The 12,953-nt window shown below is 46.2% G+C and overlaps 1 pseudogene; it reads left to right on the top strand.

Moving 5' to 3' along the window:
* The first annotated feature begins 9,447 nt into the window (after window positions 1–9,447).
* Window positions 9,448–10,713, top strand: LOC101822432 (annotated as a pseudogene).
* The last annotated feature ends 2,240 nt before the right edge of the window (window positions 10,714–12,953 follow it).

The raw sequence follows: 12,953 nt of genomic DNA, 5'->3' as shown, positions 1-12,953 counted from the left end.
CCGCTCTGGACTCCAGCTGGGTGCTTTTCTGATAAGTTGGTCCTATGGCTGCTGACTTTGGCCAAGCCCAGCTAGTCGCTGGCCCATCTTATCCCTCTGTCTCTGTCCTTGCCTGCCTATGCACGTGGTGCACGTCAGGGGTCTTCTCTTGCTGCCCTGAACACATGGCGTGCAGGGCAGGAGTCCCTCCCACCATGTGCCATGGGTTAGAGCATGCTGCGGCAGGGTCTCCTGTCCCTGAGCATGTAGTGAGGCAGCTGCTCTGTTCTCCAACTGCTGCTGCAGCCCTCACAGCTGAGCCTGCTCCGTCCTCACCTGCCTGCCTGTGAGGTGTGCAGGTTGTGAGGATGGGGCTCTCTCTCTCTGTGTGTCTCTGTCTCTCTCTCTCTCTCTCTCTCTCTCTCTGTCTCTCTTTCTGTGTCTCTGTCTCTCTGTCTCTCTCTCTCTCTCTGTCTCTCTGTCTCTCTGTCTCTGTCTCTGTCTCTGTCTCTGTCTCTCTCTCTCTGTCTCTCTCTCTCTGTCTCTCTGTCTCTCTCTCTCTCTCTATCTCTCTCTCTCTCTCTCTCTGTCTCTCTTTCTGTGTCTCTGTCTCTCTCTCTCTCTCTCTCTCTGTCTCTCTTTCTGTGTCTCTGTCTCTCTGTCTCTCTCTCTCTCTCTATCTCTCTGTCTCTCTGTCTCTCTTTCTGTCTCTCTCTCTCTCTCTCTCTCTCTCTCTCTCTCTCTCTCTCTCTCTCTCTCTCTCTCTCTCTGTCCCATGCACATGGCATGCTGGCAAAGGAGCCATCTGCCAGCTTTCCCCTCCACCAGAGCTCCCTGCCCGAGCACACAGGGCTGGAGCAGGTAAGCCATTTGGCCAGATCCCGTCTTTCCACAGAAACAGAATGACCTTAAAGTTACTATAACCACAAGAGAAAAGGGAAAATATAAACACTGTGGTGTTTCATTTCTACAAATGCTAAATTTTAAAAATTGATAAGTTAAATTTTTTGGTCATATTATTCTGTTTAAAAAGTTGTCTAACTCAAAAATTATGTATGCTTGTTTTGTTAAAAAAAAGTTCTATCTGTATTTTCTGACATAATCTAAGTTTTATTATAAGCATAGAGCTAAAACAAAAATGGTGCAGGTTGCCACCGTTTTGCAGTCAGTCACATGGCAAGCTGGCCACATGGCTGGCTGGTAGCCATTTTGCTGAAGTTAAAAGAGATACCTGAACCATCATCTTGACTAAAGGTAATCACATGGAAGTTATGAGGTACCATCCTATAAATAAGTTTTTTATTCAGACTTAAAATGTTAATGCTTTTATACACAGGAATGCTAAGCTTTGTAATTTAACAGTCACCCAGATGATAATGGTTTTAAAGGCCTAATGTATTTTGGTTTTCAATATTTAAAAAAACATTAAGGGATTTTAAAATTTCTTTTAAAAACAGTTTTTAAAATGTTTTCAATGTTAATGATTATACTTAAAGAGCTTACATTTAAAATCATTGGTTTTTTTAAGCTAAACCTGACAATGTAAAGTTCTAGTTTAATTAAAAGTTAATAAAGTTTATACTTTCAACAGCTAGCCTTAAGGCAGACAAACCTCCAATACTTCAGAGACCTACAGAACATGACATTTAAAATGTGAATTTAAAAGTTTATAATATCAGACTGACTGCTAGTTCCTAACAGTGACCCAAAGTCTCCAAAGAAGATTAGGAGGCACCCCGGTCCCTGCACCTGGACTGTGTCGACGCTGACCAGTGAGCTGACCAGTGAGCAAGATGCTCAAAGGTGACACCTGCTGGCCCAGAATGTGGACAAAGCTGGAAAATTGATTGCACCCCTTTTGCTGAGACAAAACAAGGTCGGTCTTTTCCATGTCCCTCTTCCAAAGAGAGAAAGAAAACTCTTACCTTACAGGCCTGGTGAAGATTGATGCTGTTCCTGATACTTGTGCCTCCAACACTAATAGAGGAGACTTGGGTATGGCTGTATATGGACTGGTACCTGTAACTTTTTAATAGATTCGGAAACTACAAAATTTATCCTTCTCAGATTTCTGAAAGTATTAATGATTGCCAGCTTGACAACATCAGGCAGCCAAATCCACAAGACTATAGTCAGCTTGGTAGCTCATTTTATTTATGTAAAAATCAAGCCTTAATATGTCTCAATAAGGATCAAAAGATATAAAAATATAAAATCTACTGTTCAATCAGGTTTTTGGGCTTATTTTAGTTGTCAGATAAATATAAACTTCAAGGGCTTTTCATCAGGCCAAAGACACCTCTGTTCATTCATACCTGTCTCCCTGGACAGAAGACAAATGTACACTACTAGCCCAAATCTGTAGTTTCTGCTAGGACTCAAAAGTACAGGCACCCAGATATCTGCTTTTTCTGCAATGTAGATTTCAGTACCAATTGATAATGCCAATGTGTCTATAACCTTTACGTCCTTTTGTATAATAAAATTTACATAGACTTCAGAGGATCAAAAGTCATACAGCTTGGATCCACTTCTCACAGGTCAAGAGGACTCCAGATAAGTACAGCCAGTTATCCCACCTGTCTTTTCCTGAGGATGAGATTTTCTCTCCTGGACATGGGATTCCTGCCCTTCCTGATCACTAATACTATGGGTCTAAAGAGTTCCAATTAAATACATAAGTTTTAACTTCTGTTCACAGTTTTAAACATGTCTTAAACAGGTTTCCACTTCTGGCAAACACATCTGAACATCAGTTGCTGACCACAGCCTGCTCCTAAAGACTGCGAGCCCTAGACTTGCTGTGGATGTGAACCAGTTCAGCTGATGTGGACACCCCCTGTCTCTTCAACACAGTCTGCCAATCAGCTGCTCCTGATGGATACCCCATTGCCTAAATTCCCTTTTTGCTTTTGACTTGCATTTCAGCATTCTTGGGTCACCCAGCTGCATCCCAAAGTCAGCAGGAAGTAGCATGGAAAAGATATGTCACCCCCTTTTCCCTGGTTGAGATGCTAAGTCAAAAAGAAACTCCCTTACATAGGGAACAATATAAGATACAAATGTCATTCCCACAGAAAAATCTGTTGGGTAACGACAAGGCCTGTTAACAACCCTTTGAGCCTCCAACAGGCAGGCCTCAGGATTGAGTCCTGTCATGGGTACATGAGAAGGGGGGAATGTAGTGACCAGTCCCCCATTTTAGCAGCCATGACAGGCTAACATGTACTTGCATGACCTTGCTGCTCCTGTCCTGGTCACTAAGGTCAGATACCCTCCTCGCAGCAAGGAACCAATCAGAAGTTAGCTGGCAGGGCTGTGCTTTACGGCTCTGGGTGTGCTTTACAGAGAGTGCTCAACAGTGACCTGCAGAACATAGCTGCGGTGCACGAGTAGTAACTGTCCTTGCTACTGCACTATTGCTTCCAATTGTGCTGGGTACTTGTCCACCCCCTTAAGCTGCTCAACCTAAAAACGTGGGCACTGCTGCTCTACTTCAGTCCTGTGCAGGTCTGGACAAGTGCATCCTTCTGTTTTGCCGTAAACGAACGTCCGTTTATGATGCATCGCATGTACCACAGCTTACCAGGGACAGCACTGTGTAGTGCCTTGGTAATAGATGCGTGTGCCGTGCTACACGAGTCCAGCCGCGTGCGGTGATTTGCTAGCTCATCCCTGTGTAGGAGGGAGGAGCTTTATATACAGGTTTACAGCACAGTGGAAAAACCCCAGGTAGAAGACAGCGTGTTTTCCTCCTACTAGATGTTGATGTCAGAGGGTCAAGGCCAGGGCAGTAAGCCAGGACTAGAAAACAGGAAGCTCTTGGACTGGAAAACAAGTTGCACTTGTAGGCTGACCAGCAACTCACAGAGACCCCATGGGGCTGGGGCCCAACATCTCCCCCCTTCTTTATATATAAATTAGCAGGATGTTAAGAATTTTCTTGTTTTTTGTATGGATGGGATTTTAGAAAGGGTTGAGGACCTACCTGAAAGGTACTTCCTACCCACGATGGTGAATATTAGCTTCATAATCAATATAATTTTGTTAATGAAATGGCTCAAAAATAGGAATAAACTTACACAGGTCATACAGTCATCGCAGGATAGTTTTGAAATCTTAATACAAAGGATTCAGGAAGTGCAAAATTCATTGCAGGAGAATAAGAAAGGGTTGGTAGATAATATTCAGGATATCAAAAATGATAATGTAGGTCTGACAAACAGATTTAAAGAGACGGAACACAAAATTGAATTACTATCAGGAAAAATGTGTTCCACAGAGAGAATTGAAAAATTGGAACATAATGTGGAAACATTTAACAAAAAACACGGTTCCATGTTTGATGATTTCACTAGTAAATTACAAAGACTAGAACCCTAGTCAGGAACTTCAATCAAGCATCTCCTGCCATACTGAGACTGTCTGATCTACTGAGATTTTGTTATACTAACATTTTCTTTTCACAGGTCCCCATGAGATTATCATCGTCCCATCTCAGCAGGAAGTAGTTTTGAGAATTCCACGCCCCCTCTCCCTACTATTGATATTATAAGATAGTTTACACCTGTTAGTGTTAGTTTTCAATTATTTTAGAGTTGGGATTGGAAGGAGGTGTTCATATTTGGGTGTTTCTTTCAGATAAGTTTAGGTTTAGATAGAAGTTTGATACATTTTGTTCATGGACACAGGTTAGTTGTCCTTTTTTAGACTAAAAGGGGAATTGTAGGAGGAAGTCTGATGCCACCATTAAACATGTGACTTATTAGAGGCGCATACAGATGAGGTAATAAAAGGGCGGTTTACCACACCGCTAACCACACCACTTTAGGCAGGACTAAAGACGTATACGGCTGGACGTAAAGACGTATACGTACGTAGGCGGAACTACGTCACTAGCCAGGCCCACTTTTGGGCATGGCTAGGGGCGTTACGGGGGAAGGCATAAAAGACAGCACACAGGAAGTCTCGGTCTCTTTTCCTGGAGATCGGCTTCCGGGTCGGCCACTGAAAACTGCTCCTCTTGGTTTGGTATCTTGTGAGTAATTTTCTACATTAAATACTTAGCTTTACTGTCAGTAATTGTGTGTCGCGTATTGTTACAGCGTCCGTTAAAGCCTACAGCCAATTTGAGGAGCATAAAGATTTCTTAATGCAACTGACCAGTCTCTGTGTCATCAATTCCGACCCCCTCGCCACATTCTCGAATACAGGCTGCGTAGGAGGCGCGGCAGTGCTTCTGTTCGTGCTGAGCACTTGCACAGCCAGGTGCCCTGCTCTACTTGTAAAACTGTGTGTGCGCTTCTGTTTTAAGTCAGAAGCGCGCAGAGCCGCACACCCATCTGCTATGCAGTAAGATGTCCGTTGGTTTGCATGCAGTGGTAATATAGCAAAGACACTATTGTGTAGTGCTTTAGAAACAGATGTATTGTATTGCTGGATGGTGGCAGCGCTCACCTTTAATCCCAGCATTCGGGAGGCAGAGGCTGGCGGATCTCTGGAGACCAGTCTAGTCTACAGAGCGAGTCCCAGGACAGCCAGCGCTACACAGAGAACCTGTCTCAGGGAGAGAGAGACAGAGACAGAGACAGACAGAGACAAAGAGAGATACAGAGACACGGAGAGACAGAGACAGAGAGAGAGGCGTGGCCAGTGTTCCACTAGCACATTCGTGAACAATGATGTTCTAGGATGCCCTTCCTTGAGTGCTCACGAGTAGTTCTTCCATGAGTGCTGAGGTTGTAGACCCACAATTCCTACTGCAGTTTTACATGTGAGTGTGCTCTAACAGTACATGTGTGTTTGCCTATACTTGGGCATCCATGTGTGCTGATTTGTGAGAATATGCATGATGACTCCTACAATTTAAAACCTATGTACACTACTTTGCTTGTGTATTTGTGTGAGTGTGTGTGTGTGTGTGTGAGACTGTACTACTACGCCCATGTTGGAGTGACGTGCACAAACACCCGTGTGTTCTGCTGTGCTAATAAATACAGTTACACACTGATCCTAGGGCGTCGGTCCCGTGTCCAAGCGCCCTGCTCTAGGGGCGGTCCCACGCACCCTGCTTCGCGGTAAAACTGTGACCGCCTCCCGTCTGGGCTCGGTGCATTGCTAGTGAGGTGTTCCTGCTGGAGAGTTGCTTCCATTTCCACTGGTCTCCGACGTCACGGTGCACCGCTTCGTTGCTAAAAACTGCACTGCTGTTCTGCTTGATTAAAGCTCAGAGCTGCACAAGTCCATCCGTCTGCTTTGCGGTCAGCACGCAACGCTGCAGCAGGCGTGCGGTGATTTTGCAGGCGCCGTTGTGTGGTGTTTTAGTAACGAATGTGTCTTTAGTCTCTACCTGAGCGTGTGCAGAGACGGAGTAGCAGATCTTGTGTGCGCCTGTCTGGTATTTTCATGAGTGCTGATTTCAGGCACCCGTGAGTCCTGCTGTAGTATCACATCTGGGTGCGTTTCTGTAATAGTGCATCTGTGTATGGCTGTACTTGGATGCCCTTGTGTTCTGATTTACAAAAACGTGTGGGATCACTCCTGTAATACTGAACTCATGTGCACGCCTTTACTTGTGTTTCCATGGGTGCTGCTGTCCTAATACACTCATTTGGCGTGACGGTCGATGAAATACAGACAGAACTAGGGTATCAGTGTGCCCTGCGTCTGCACCAGCACCTCAGGGCCCCGGGGTCCAGTGCAATAGTGTTCTCATGTGCACTGCTTCCTAGTAAACCCATGCTCCCTACCGTCCCGGTGCCCCATGCGAGTGAGTGAGTAGTCCTAAACCCCGTGCCTTTCTTTGCTCGCAGTTTCTCAGGGCATTGTCCACCCCGGAGCACTGCTCTAGCCCCTGAAATGGACTGTGCTGCTGTGGAAGTCCGCACGGGGCAGAGATGCGCGTCTGTCTGCTCTGCTGTCGATGCACACCAGCTTAGGCGGCAGCCGTATAAACCGGTTGTTCTGCCGAGGACGCCGTGAGGTGCTTTAGCAATATATGCACATGTGATGCTCTGCAGAGGCTGCCGTGTGCGGTGTTTGTACCCTCGTGCTCCAATTTCTTCTGAGAGTGCTGCTGTTTTACGTTCGTGTGTGTTTCAGTAACAGTACACCCGTGCATGGCTGCACTTGGACACCCATGCCTGACCTTTTATAAAGCATGTGTGATCACTCCTGTAGTGCTGAATCCGTGTGCACTCCTCTGCGGGTGTTTCCGTGTGCTGCTGTACTTGGACTGAAGTGCCAGTCAATACCTAGACACACTGATACGAGGACATACGCCATCAACTGCTCTACTTACGTGCTTCAGCGTCCAATTGCACTGGTATAGTAATAGCCCATATGTGCTGCTCACTTGTGAACCAGTGGTCACTTCCGGTACGGTGCAGCCGTGTGGGGTGTATCGGTACTGCAGCCGCCCTTGCTGCTGAGTCATTTCTTCTATTGTCCATCTAAGTGCACTGCTCCACTCCTCCAGAACTGCACCACTGCTCTCCAGTTCAGACGTGTGCCGGGCTGTGCGTCTGTCTGCTTTGTTGTAAACCCATGAGTTGACGCCGCAGTAGCAGTGCGCTGGCATTTCCAAAGGCACCGTTGTATAGCGTGCTCTACTGGCCATTAATGCACAGTGCATATCCTTGTGGGCTCCTGTCTAGTACTTCCAGGTAGGATTCCAACCGTGTGTGTCTCTATAATAGTACATCTGTGTGCAGCTGTGTCTTTATTCCATGTGTGCTGCTTTAGGAGAACACACGTGATGGCTGCTATAATGCCGAGTCCATGTGTACTCCTTTGCATGTGTTCCCACGAGTCTGCTTTACAGACAACTGTGCATTCTGACTGTTAGTAAAGGCATGCACACTCTGCTGCTAGATCATGTGTGTGCATTGCTCTGCTTCTGAACTATTGCTCCAATGCCCATGTGCATTGCAGAAACAGTCCCATGAATTCTGATTTCTTGTGCATCTGTGGTCACTTGCTGCAGTGAATATGTGATCACTTTTGCTGCAGTACATCTGTGGTCATCTCTGCTGCAGTGAATCCGTGGTCATCTCTGCTGCAGTAAATCTGTGGTCACTTGCTGCAGTGAATCTGTGATCACTTTTGCTGCAGTACATCTGTGGTCATGTCTGCTGCAGTGAATCCGTGGTCATCTCTGCTGCAGTGAATCTGCGGTTGTCTCTGCTGCAGTGAATCTATGGTCATCTCTGCTGCAGTGAATCTGTGATTATTTCTGCTGCAGTGAGTCTGCGGTCGTCTCTGCTGCGGTGAGTCTGGCCCGCCCCACTGCGCAGCCTGTATCCGAGAATGTGGCGAGGGTGTCGGGACTGATGACACAGAGACCAGTTGGTTGTGTTAAGAAAACTTTATGCTCCCCAAGAAGGCTCAAGAGAACTTCCCAAGAAACGCTTCCCTCCAGAAAAACTTCTGCCACATACACATACACATATACATACACTTCCTCCTCCTGGCTGGTGGTTATATCCCTGACACCAGATTTGGCAGTAGCAGCAGGGGGCAGGAAGAGGCGGCTAGCCATTGGAAAGATCAAAGTCAGGGTGTTTCAGTGAGCGAGCCCTTATCGGGAACTTATAGCTCCGGTAAACATTTCTTAGGGCACTGGATTGTTTTCAGTAAACATTGTCTCACCGCTGCCTGTTCCCAGGCTGATGGGGAAGTGGGTCTCCGGCCAAGGTCTGTTGTTCCCACAATTCCCCCTTTTTTATTTTCTTATAAGGCACTCCTGTCTTAGGTCAAGTAGGGCCGCCCTCCCTTTCCCGTCCTTGGGGTACCTGGCTACCCCTGTCTTAGGCGGGAGGTCTCTACCCCACAGGTTGCCCGTCATCAGAGAAACCTAATCTTAGAATCATCTGTAATCAGGCTTTATGGCTACCGAGATTGCCATGGGCTAAGTAACCAAGTGTTACTAAGGCACGTTTGAACTCAGCATGAAGCTGAGTTTAATCTCCAATTCCCCCCTCCTCAGACCTTAATGGGCTACTAAATGTCTTAGAAGGGAAGGGGAGTACTTGAAGAGTAGGAGAGTGATCCACGTTAGCTTTTTTTGTGTGTCTGGGTCTTGAAGTTGCTCAGACTGGCCTCAAAGCAATCCTCCTGCCTCAGCCTCCCAAGCGTGCGCGGATACCCGCTCATGCCTCTGTACCTGGCATTCATCGGTGGTGTTGTCTTTTGATTTTGTTGTTGTTGTTTTCGTTTTGGTTTTTCAAAACAGGATTTCTCTGTGTGTCTCTGGCTGTCCTGGAACTCACTCTGTAGACCAGGCTGGCCTCAAACTCAGAGATCCTCCTGCCTCTGCCTCCTGAGTGCTGGGTGTGTTTTGCCACAGAAGAGCCGAGTGGGTGAGACCATGCAGATGCAGAGGATCTACTAAGCGGGTTCATCAGGCTTGTCTACAACGCTGGGTGGATGAAAGGCAGAGAGGAAACAGCACAGCCAGAGTGGCAAGTCCTCGGTGCAATGCTGAACACCTAACAGTGTTTCCAAAGTTAGGTCCAGTGGTTTATGTCTTGGATCTTGCAGATAGACTGATCTCAAAAGCTTGCCCTTTTGCTGCAACAGGAATAATGGTTGGATGTATCTACGGGACAGCTGTGACTTATGGAGCAGTGACAGTGATGCAGGTCTAGGCCACAAAGAAGGTCTGGATGTTATGGAGCGAGCTGACATTTCCATTGGACTTCCTACTATTCCTGTCACACTGATACTGGGCAAAATGATTCGCTGGGAGGACTATGTGCTTAGACTATGGCACAGATACTCAAATAAACTACAAATTCTGAACAGTGAATTTCAAGGCATTGGTTGTCCTGTTTCTCGATTTCCAGCTGAAGCTAACCCTTTAGCTGACCATGTCTCTGCTAGCCGAATTTTGTGTGGAGCCCTTGTCTCTCCTTCTATTGCGACAATAGGTGGCAAACTGACGTTCAGTAGTGTTAACTCAAATTTACAAAGGACAGAATTGCTTTTGTTGTCACAAAAGGAGCATTTAAGGTTTACTTCAAACAACAGCGATATTTACATCAGGCCCACCACAGAATCCTAAATTATCCAGAGCAAGAAGAAGCATAAAACTGACTTCTGGTTGCTCTGAGGTCTCTCAACCTGACGAGTCTGTTGTGTTGTTGTGACTCCATCATTAACGTGCTAGCGGAGACTTGTGATAAGCTACTGCTCCTATCTTTTAAAGAAATGTAATAAAGCACGCAGGGCAGGGAGTCCTCTCAGCAATCACAGAACTGAAGATACGAGTCAACCTCGTTGTTTGTATGCACTGCTTTGACAGCTGTTGGCTAAACCGTAATCTTAGCATGGTAAACCTGGGTTTGTTCATATTTTTCCAGACAAAAATATAAAGATAAAACTGTACAAATATTAAAATGGACATGCTGTTTTATTCTGATGCCTCTTTTGTATACACTCATGTTCAGTGTTTTCTTAGGAACAGCAACTCAAATGAAGTCGCCATGAGGACTTTTCTCACTGGCATAATTTGATTACATGCTAAACAGGAGCGTGTGTTAATATGAGGAAATGTAAAGTATAAATTAGTTCTGAATAAATAACAAACCAAAATAATGTATGTAAGCATTGAAATGATCACCTGAACAACAGGGACTCTGTTGCCTTTCCCTTAACCCATGTGACGTCTCAAATGTGTAGGGTCAGATCCAGGGCTTCCAGATCACTTTTCCACCATTAAACTTTATTTATGCAAAGAAAGAAAGAGTAATGCAAGTGTAGAGGAATTTGGGCAGATGCCAGCTATATAAACAGCAATGAGGATGGTGTCACCGTCATAAGCCGCCAGGAGCAGGCACATGCACATGAATTCTGAAGGGTGAAGGCAGCTCAGGAGGGCTGGCCTGACTCCAATTTGCTACCTCTCTGGGTGTTTTGCCTCTTGAGGCACTCAGGACTTTGTGATAATTCATGGAGACCCGCCCTAAGCACTGGTGAACCCCAGTGTCCATGGAAACTGAGGATGCGCTTGGAGCAGGCGTAATCATCTCAAAGGAGCCAGATTGCTCTACTGACCCCTTTGAAGAGCCAGTGCAGAGATACAGTGGCCTCAGTTCCCGGCTGCTCTGCAGGCTGCACACACCCCTGCTGTATATCTTCCCCATCTCAGGTTCCCTTCCCTTGACACAGATCTGTGCTCCCTGGGCCCATTTATCTGCTCTTCCCAATCTGATTATTGTGACTGAAGCGCCTTCCCCTATCACTTCTATGTTTGGCATAGCAGGACCATGGCAGAGCCTAGGCAACTGCAACTCTAAAGCCCAGGCTGTGTCTAAACTCTGGCAACAAGGCCTATACATTATCTCAGACTAAAACTGCAATTTTTCACTAGATGTTTACTTCGAAGAGTGCATTTTATGGTAGGGGAAGGGGTAGCCACCTGTAACCCCAACACTTGGGAAGCAAAAGCAGGAGAGACAAGCTTTGGTGTTGCATAGCAAATTCCAGAACAGTTGGGACTACATAGTGAAACTTTCTCTTTAAAAAATCAACTATATTTTGAGGTCTCTAGGGAAATATATAAAATAGTTTTAATTTCTGAATAACTTTTAGGATATTCCAAATGTCTTTGATGTCCGTTGCTGTGAGATGAACCAATTATACTCAGCCCAAGGGAAGCCACTTTCTCCCTTAACACTCAAAAGTCACTCCCCCACGATTCAGGGATACTCAGCAAGTCCCAACAGCCACCTGCACCAGATCCAGCGTCTTCTCTAAGTACTTCCTTGCACCTTCTGGGTCTCCACAGCTGGCAGCTGGTTGGGCAATAATGAGGTTTTTTCAAGAACTGAAGTTGCCCTGTCTTTGGCTAGAAGGTGTTTGGTACAATCCCAATAATATAATTATAAGGTGATGGCCAGGTGTACTTTCAGGAACTCACTGTCTTAGTTTGTTTCCTGTTGCTGTGACAACATACCCTAACAGAGGTAACTTCAGAAAGAGTTGCTTGGTTCACAGTTTTAGGTCACAGTCATCAGGGCAGCAGGTACTTAAAGTACACACACACGGAGCAAAGAAGGATGAATTAACGCATGTCTGGCTTCAGCTGGTTTCTTCACTCATGTACCATCCCGGGTCCCCTTCCTAGGCAATGGTGCCACCCATTGAGGCACTCCCACAAAGCCACACCCACAAAGCCACTCCCACAAAGCCACTCCCACAAAGCCACTCCCACAAAGCCACACCTCCATTCTCACCCAGAACATCACTCGAGCTAAATGGCCATCAGTGAAGGGACAGAGAAAGAAAATGTGGTGTAATATGGGATAGTGTTCAGTCAGAGAAAAGGAAGGACGCGGTCATGGGTGATGCCGATTGATCGGCGTGTTGTAGTTTGTTTGTGGGGCAGATTAGACAAGTCCAAGCTACAAAAAGCAGACTTGAGGTGTCCCAGAGCCGAAGGGGGGAGAAGTGGAGAGGGTCGTTTTGTGTGTCTAAGAGTTCCTTGAGGGAACTGTCTGGGAGACATATGGAACCAATGGCTGTGCAATACTTGAGTGTGCTTAGCATTGCTAGGTTGAACACGTTTTCCCTGAGATGACTTCCAATTCCCAGTCTTCCTGCTTCAGCCTCCCAAGTGTTGAGGTGACTGGAGGCCACCACCAGGCCTCACTGCACATTTTTTTTATTTTTATTTTATTTATTTATTTTGGTTTTTACGAGACAGGGTTTCTCTGTATTGTTTTGGAGGCTATCGGTCCAGCCCGGCCTCGAACTCACAGAGATCCGCCTGCCTCTGCCTCCCGAGTGCTGGGATTAAAGGCGTGCGCCACCACCGCCCGGCTTTATTTTTATTTTTATTTTTAATTGTTTGTTTGTTGAGTCAGGGCTTCTCTGTGGTAGGCCTGGCTGACCTGGAACTTGCTTTGTAGACCAGGCTGGCCTCGAACTCACAGAGATCCATCTGTCTCTACCCCCTGAGTGCCGGAATTAAA

This window comes from Mesocricetus auratus, unplaced genomic scaffold (genome assembly GCF_017639785.1).
Source record: "Mesocricetus auratus isolate SY011 unplaced genomic scaffold, BCM_Maur_2.0 Super-Scaffold_100054, whole genome shotgun sequence".
NCBI lineage: Eukaryota > Metazoa > Chordata > Mammalia > Rodentia > Cricetidae > Mesocricetus > Mesocricetus auratus.
The sequence above is the reverse complement of the archived record's forward strand: the minus strand, read 5'-3'. Positions and strand labels throughout refer to the sequence as shown.